The following is an 8057-nucleotide window of genomic DNA, read 5'->3' as shown; positions in this document are numbered from 1 at the left end:
CATCTGTCCATGGGATTCTCCAGGCAAGAACACTGGAGTGGGTTGCCATTCCCTTCTCCAGGGGACCTTCCCAACTCAGGGATCAAACCTGGGTCTCCGGCAATGCAAACAGATTCTTTACCACCTAAACCACCAGGGAAGAAGCATCTGGCCTATGGAGCCATCTTCAGAAAAAGCCAATAAACTCTCAGACGCTCAATCTGATTCCAAATGATGACAACCACCTGTTCAAAGGTTTGCAGAAGAATTTCCTACACAGAAATGAGGTTTTGTATGTATTTATTGTGAGAATTGGACTATAAAGAAAACTCAGTATGGAAGAATTGATGCTTTTTTTTTTTTTCTTTTATTTTTTTTATTAGTTGGAGGCTAATTACTTTACAACATTTCAGTGCGTTTTATCATACACTGATATGAATCAGCCATAGAGTTACACGTATTCCCCATCCCTATCCCCCCTCCCACCTCCCTCTGATGCTTTTTTTTAAAAAATATATTTTATTTTACTTATTTGGGTGTGCCAGGTCTTAATTGTGACAAGCGGCATCTTTGATGCAGCATGCAAGATATTTATCTGCAGCATGTGGGATCTAGTTCCCTGACCAGGGATTGAACTTTGGCCCCCTGCATTGGGAGCATGGTGTTTTAGCCACTGGACCACCAGCAAAGTCCCAAATTGATGCTTTTGAACTGTGGTGTTGGAGAAGACTCTTGAGAGTCCCTTGGACTGCAAGGAGATCCAACCGGTCCATCCTAAAGGAAATCAGTCCTGAGTGTTCATTGGAAAGACTGATGTTGAAGCTGAAGCTCCAATACTTTGGCCACCTGATTCAAAGAACTGACTCTGGAAAAGACCCTGATGCTGGGAATGATTGAAGGCAGGAGGAGAAGGGGACGACAGAGGATGAGATGGTTGGATGGCATCACCGACTCAACGGACATGACTTTGAGCAAACTCCAGGAGTTGGTGATGCACAGGGAGGCCTGGCGTGCTGCAGTCCACGGGGTTGCAAAGAGTCGGACACGACTGAGGGAGTGAACTGATGTATTTATTGGGTCGTTTCCTTACAACTGTATCTCTCAAATCAGGGATGATCTGAACAAATTAATAATGGGAGTAGGGGCTTCCCCCGTGGCTCAATGGATACAAATCCGCCTGCCAGGGCAAGAGACACGGGTTCGATCCTTTGTGCGGGAAGATCCCACACGCCCTAGAGCAACTAATCTTGGGCCCCACGACTACTGAAGCCCGAACACCCTAAAGCCCCTGCTCCAAAAGGACAGAAGCCACTGCAATGAGAAGCCCACCCACCACAACTAGAGAGTAGCCCCCGCCATCTGCAAGTAGACACAGCCCATTTGCAGCAACGAAGACCCAACGCAGCCATTAATAAATATTATTCATCTATTATTATTATTATTAAAATTATTTTATTTAATTTTTAAAAATTATAAATTAGTTTAATAATTAATTAAAATAAAAATTAATTTAAAAACAATGGGGGTAGAGCTATGACCGAGATATATGAGCCCGTGATCCCAGGAAGAATAATCGACGGCAGAGATGCTGAGTGACGGTCCCGTCTGTCCAGGGAACACAATCTATGACGGAGACGGTGAGCCTTGATCGCTGCGCTCACCTCGGTCCAGGAGAAACAGCCCGTGGACTGAGACGGTGGGTGGGGATCGTCTTGTTCCAAGTTTTATTACAAGCAGAGTCTGAAATGCGGGACTTTCCATTCCACCCTCTGGCCCAAGAATGCTTTGCTGGCTCGCAGAGTCAAGATTTCCTGGCAGAGGGTGCTCCTGAGAAAATTGTTGAGTAGGGAATAGATCAAGAGCTTGCTTTTTTTTTTTTTTTTTTTTGGGACGGTGGGGTGGGCTCCTATAGTTCCCTCGGTAGCTCGGTGGTAAAGAAAGCTTGTGCAATGCAGGAGACCGGGGTTCGATTCCTGGGTGGGGAAGATGCCCTGGAGGAGGGCGTGGCAACCCACTGCAATATCCTGGCCTGCAGAATCCCAGGGACAGAGGAGCCTGGCGGGGCTACAGCGCATGGGGTCGCAGAGAGTCGGACACGACCGCGCACACACTCCTGGGATGCAAACAGACGTGTGCCCTGGGCAGTCTGCACGGCCTTTTTACCAAGCTCCTCCCCCGAGACCTCGTATCGCTCTCAGATCGCCAGCCCTGATGACCTTCGATGCGGTTGCCCCGCAGTTTTGCTCGCGCTGGGCGTGTTTACATTGCTGGATTTCCCGTCCGGGGTCCTCACACTCCACACGTGGCGACCGGCCTCGGACAGGGCGGAGCAAGCCGGACCCCCATCCCTGAGGGCGGGACAGCTGCTTCGCAGACTTAAAAGGAAGCACCCCCCCGCCCGAGGTTCTTCGGCGGCTGCGGGAGAGAGGTAACGCCCTTGAGATCAGAGACACTTGGGGAGCGAAGGAGGATTTAAGCAGCTCCGGAGGCGTCTCTGGGCGGAGGCCCCGGGGTGGAGGGCTGGAGGGGGCGGCGTGGACTTTGACGCTCTAGCCACAGGCTCTTAAGGAGTGAAGAGGAAGCGGACCGCCCCCGCGGTTTCCATGGCAACAGGGCGGCTGCAGCCCTCCGGCTGCAAGCCGCTCTCCTCTGTGTGAAGCCAGGGGGGAAAGGAGCTTGCTCAACTCAGAGACGGTCTTACCTCCCAGACCGGGGATCGAACCCGCACGCCCTGCCTTGGAAGTTGACGTCTTAACCAACGGACCACCAGAGAAAACCCAGCCCCGGGTCCCTTTATAGACGAACTGGTCTTGCAATAGACACCACCCCCCCCCCCCCGAAAAAAAAAAACAACAACAATAAAAAAAAATAGTGCTTGCAAAAACTGACGTGAGGGCTGATAGAAAGCAGATGGCCCCGAGGATTCTGCTTAGAAGAGCTTCACTTTGTTTTCGAGTGATAAGAGTGCGGGGTTGAAAATTCCTCCCTTTTGTGTCTTGAGCAAGGGAGTGTGGGGGTTCCGAGGCTGCCAGCTGGGTGGTTCCCCTTTCTGCTTTGAATCTCTGGGATTGCATGGATCCGAGGAGAATTCCATCTGGGGGGAGCCTCGCACTCGGCGAGCCTGACCTCTGTCTCTGGAGCCAGCATCCCGGTCGTTATGGTTCTCATCTGGTCAATTATTGGGGAGGTTTTGTTGGTGGTTGATGACTCAGCTGCCCATTTCAGAGGAAACTAATGCAATTGGCAAGAAAAGCGGGCTTCTCTCTCTCTCTCTCTCTTTTTATTTTTTTTTTCGTAAACCTAAGAGTTCTTCTTCTTTTTTTTTTACACAAAGTCTGTTCACTTACTAGGAACGAAGCATCACTGTGATTTCAAAAATGAAGGACCATCCATGAAATTTTCACCCGGTGTCTTTCTCGTCCTCCCGGGGAGCCTGAGGCAGTTCTTATGATGACCAGCTGTTCTCGAGACAGGATCTGCCAGTAACCTCATCGTTATGGGAGTAACTCAATTTTTCCATATTCAGGATAACAATGCAGTGACTCAACTTTCCCAGCAAAATCGCATAAGACCCAAAGACAAACTGTGATCCATTAAAAAAAAAAAAAAAACATTTCCTTAAGATTCACTCTGGATGTCCTAAGGAACTTTTAGTAAAACTACTGAAAAAGTTGAAAGTGATGCATAGAAATTCTAGAAATATTAGCTTTAAATTTGCTCGATTTAAAATGGTGGTTTAGTTGCTAAGTTGTGTCTGATTCTTGGGATCCCACAGACTGTGTAGCCCACCAGGCTCCTCTGCCCACCGGGTTCTCCAAGCAAAAATACTGGAGTGGGTTGCCATTTCCTTCACCAGGGGATCTTCCTGACCCAGGGATTGAACCCGGGTCTCCCTGCATTGCAGGCAGATTCTTTACTGTCTGAACCACCAGGGAAGTTGGAATGTCCTTTAATGCACGCAGTTCACGGAGTGGCAAAGAGTTGGACACAACTTAGCCACTGAACCACAAAATCAGTGTAAGTTATATTTATTTTCATACTTTAGTTTTCACTAGTTTTGCTTCTAGGCAAAAGGCAGAACAAACTTTTCATCATCAAGGACATTTTTTTTAAAAGGGAAGGCTGAGAAGAGGAGTTTATGGGATACTTCCAAAATATGGTGTATATAATTAAATATGATTGTTTAGAGGGTATTAGGTCGTGCTTACGGGAAAAGGGATCAGCTTTTCTCATAGTTTGCTAAATAGAAAACCCACAAATAAGTAAACACACATGGTGCATGGGAGTTCTGTTTGGCAGAGAGATGTCCGTGGGGGTTCCTCTTTGCCAAGAGAAGAACCCTTTTGGCTGGAAGGATTTCCCGTGAAGGGTGTTCAAGGACAGATGCGCTGCCGTGCTCCTTGTAGGATTCTTTGCAGGGAATTCGTTCTTCACGCTCAGGGTCACGGCTGGGCTACCTCTCCGGAGCCAAGAAACGGTCGTTTCTGCAGAGGAGTTCCTAATAGCACGTGCTTCGGATGGTTTGGGTACATTATAGGTTTCTTTGCTACACTGAGGACAGGGCCTTTGCATTATCCCATGAGGAAAGGTAGTGTCCGTGTAATCCAGCGGAATCCCGTGGGGCTTTGGGGGAGGGGCACACTCCTTCCCCCACACGCTCTGCCTCAGTTCCTCTCTGAAGTACCTTGTTGTTTAGTTGCTCAGTCGTATCTGATTCTTGTGACCCCCATGGACTGCAGCCCGCCAGGCTCCTCCGTCCATGGGATTCTCCAGGCAAGAATACTGGAGTGGGTTGCCATGTCCTCTTGCAGGGGATCTTCCTGACCCAGCGTCTAACCTGCGTCTCCTGCATTGGCAGGCAGATTCTTTACCACTGCATGTAGCCTATTCAGTATGCAACAGCATTATTTCAAAAAAAAAAAAGGCAATGTACATACCTTCATGGCAAAATAAATCACTACTAAAAAAATGCTAACCAGCTTGTGAGCCTGTAGCGAGTTGTGGGAAACCTCAAAACTCACTGACCGCAGATCTTTCTAACACATGTGATCAAAATGAAGAAAGCTCGAAATACTTGAAGAATTACCCAAATGTGACCCAGGGACACAAACAGAGCAGACGCTGCTGGGAAAATGGTGTCGACGGACTTGCCCGACTCAGCGTTGCCGTGAAGCCTCAATTTCCAAACAAAGCAGAACAAAACTGAACAGGAGATGAAGCGCAAGAAAGTGAGACACGGCTGTGACGTCTCATGGAGGGATGAGGAAGGGCTTGAACCTTGACCTCGGTTGGTTATAAACTACACATGAGTTTCTCAAGCTTGTAGCAGCCCCCCCTAGGCAATTGTTGTTTTCTTTTTTCATTGATCTGTGTCCAAAATGCACAGCGTGACAGTTTGCAAGTTGACTTTTATTGGGGGGCAAAATGAGGACTGCAGCCTGGGAGACAGAACCTCAGATGGCTCTGAGAGGCTGCTCCAAAGAGGCGGGGTGCGGGGGACAGCGGTGGGGAAAGTCAGGATATATGTGATTTTAGTGAGGGGGGAGTTGATGCAGGCAAGCATGTATTTTTTTTTTGGAGAAGGTTTCTAGTCTTGGGGAATAGATGTCAGCATGAATCATTTTCGTACTTCTCTAGATAGAGGAGATCCAAGAATTGGGCTCATAGAATCAGCTCCTGAAAATATCTCTCTGAAGACCTGTCCTGCCGGTTTTTCCCAGAGCACAGAGGTCTCCTGTCTTCTGTCCACCCTAAGCTCCTTCCAGGGGATGTTGAAGCTCAGTAGCTGCCGCAGCACTTGACTGAATCCTTGTCGAGGTGGACGGAAGATGCCCACGGCAAGTGCCAGTGTGTAGTTGGCAGATCCAATTTACTTCCAGGTCAACTTCAATCCCGTCCTGGCTGGGAGGTTTTACAAAGACAGGGGATTCACCGCTATGACGCTTCCCATCTTCCAGGGCAAGCGCTTATGAACGGTTGAGAAGCTTAGGAGCAAAGTCACTGCTTGGACTGGGGGCAAACCATTTTGCAAGGTCTGCGTGGAGACCCGTTTTTCTCTCTGTGTGACTTAGCTTCGCACTTGGTGAAATTGGAAATGACTTATAAGGTATGGCCGTGGCTCCGACTTTCCAAGAAAAACAGCGGTTGAAAACCTAGACGACTTCTGCAGATGCGGGGTTTTGGTGGCTGAACTAGGGTGGCCGCCCTTGGATTGAACCCACAGTCTCGGATGTCAAGAAATAGGTTCTCCCAGGAACTCCTAAGCCCGCGTGCCATGTGGCTGGTCAAGCTGCAGCTTAGTGATATGAAACATACTCTAATTTGCATAGCTGAATTTGCTGAAGCTGAATCTCCAGTACTGTAGCCACTTGATGTGAAGAGCCGACTCATTGCAAAAGACCCAGATGCTGGGAAAGATTGAAGACGGGAGGAGAAGGGGACGACAGAGGATGAGATGGTTGGATGGCATCACTGACTCGACGGACCTGAGTTTGAGCAAGCTCTGGGAGATGGTGAAGGACGGGGAAGACTGGCGTGCTGCCGTCCATGGGGTTGCAAAGAGTCAAACACGGTTGAGCAACTGAACAACCACAATTGTCAGAGGAGAGACAGACGCAAGCATCTACTGCAACTTTTATGGACCGCTTTTATGGACCCAGGCAAATAGTTCAGAAGTGCGTGGTGAGTAGGCGACAAGCTACGTTTATGGCTGAATCATAATCTTTTAAAAGAACCGGTGTTGACTTGGCAGGACTTTCAGGCTCTATAAACACAATCTGTTTTACCTAAAAGGTGAATTTCCCCAAGGCTGCAGGAAATTTTGCCCTATAGAAACCTGTTAGGTGAGTAAAGCCATGCTACTCCCGAATTGAGACAGTCTTGGAGATTTCGAAACCGTTAGGATATGACCACTTCTATGAATTCAGAAGGGGCTTCCCGGTTGACTCGGCTATAAAGAACATGCCTGCAATGCAGAAAATGCAGGAGACGCCAGTTCCATCCTGGGTTGGGAAGAATCCCTGGAGGAGGAAATGGCAACCCACTCCAGTATTCTTGCCTGGAGAATCCCCATGGATGGAGGAGCCTGGTGGGCTACAGTCCATGGGGTCACAAAGAGGGAGAGTCACACAGCTGAAGTGACTGAGCCACGCACGTGAATTCAAAACCTATTGGATGAGGTTAAAAAAAAAAATTCATGGGACGCTCTCTGCCTTCGTGAAGGTGGTGCACAGATTCCCAAGTCAGCATGTATCTTTCATATTTGTCCTGGCTTCTGCCTTTCCCTTGCAACAAAGGCCTCTTGTGAGATTTCATACTTATAAAAGTATATTATGCCTGAAAGCATGCCCTTGGGACCGTTCACAGCTGTGTGACTAAAGGAAGAATTTATTGCAGTTTCTGTAATCCCTCCAACCTCACCAAACACAGTGGTTCCCCAGGAATATGCAAGTTCATAGACGCTGAGCAAGCCTTTCTACATGACGGTTTATTTTTCAAGTGGAGGAGGAAAGGGCTTACATGCTGGCACCAACTCAGTACCCCCGTTTAAATCACTGACTCTGCGTTTTGACATTTAACGCCAAAAGGATCGTGGAATTTTCCGTGAATGTGTTTGGAAGGAAATTTTTTTTTTTTTTTTACAGCGCACCTGAAAAGTTAACAGTGGTTTGGAATCAGAAACTGTTCGTTGCTCAGTCGTGTCCGACTCTTTGCAACCCTGTGGACTGTAGCCCACCAGGCTCCTCTGTCCATGGGATTCTCCAGGCAAGAATACTGGAGTGGGTTGCCATGCCCTTCCTCCAGGGAATCTTCCCGACCCGGGGATCGAACCCGAGTCTCTTATGTCTCCTCAATTGTCTGCTGAGTTTTTCTTTTCTTTTTTTAATTTTAGCCACTAGCGCCAACCTGGGAAGCCCCGTTTGGAATCAACTTACCCACAAATACGACTGATTTTTATCACAACCTGAAGAAATGAGAAGAAAAATGACACATCTCTTTCAAAAATGATAGCGGAATTTGAAAGAAAAGGCAAGCCCAGCAGATTTCATTTCATCACCTTTTTTTTTGCATGGCTTCAT

General features: G+C 48.1%; 1 long non-coding RNA gene across 1 annotated transcript; it reads left to right on the top strand.

Annotated features, from left to right (window-relative positions):
• Window positions 1-1762: 1762 nt before the first annotated feature.
• LOC122689353 lies at window positions 1763-7766 on the top strand. Its single transcript, XR_006339801.1, has 3 exons — window positions 1763-2407; window positions 3330-3996; window positions 7623-7766. It is a non-coding gene; the product is annotated as an uncharacterized LOC122689353 (long non-coding RNA).
• Window positions 7767-8057: the final 291 nt, after the last annotated feature.

This window comes from Cervus elaphus, chromosome X (assembly GCF_910594005.1).
Source record: "Cervus elaphus chromosome X, mCerEla1.1, whole genome shotgun sequence".
Lineage (NCBI taxonomy): Eukaryota > Metazoa > Chordata > Mammalia > Artiodactyla > Cervidae > Cervus > Cervus elaphus.
This window is presented reverse-complemented; position numbering and strand designations above follow the sequence as displayed.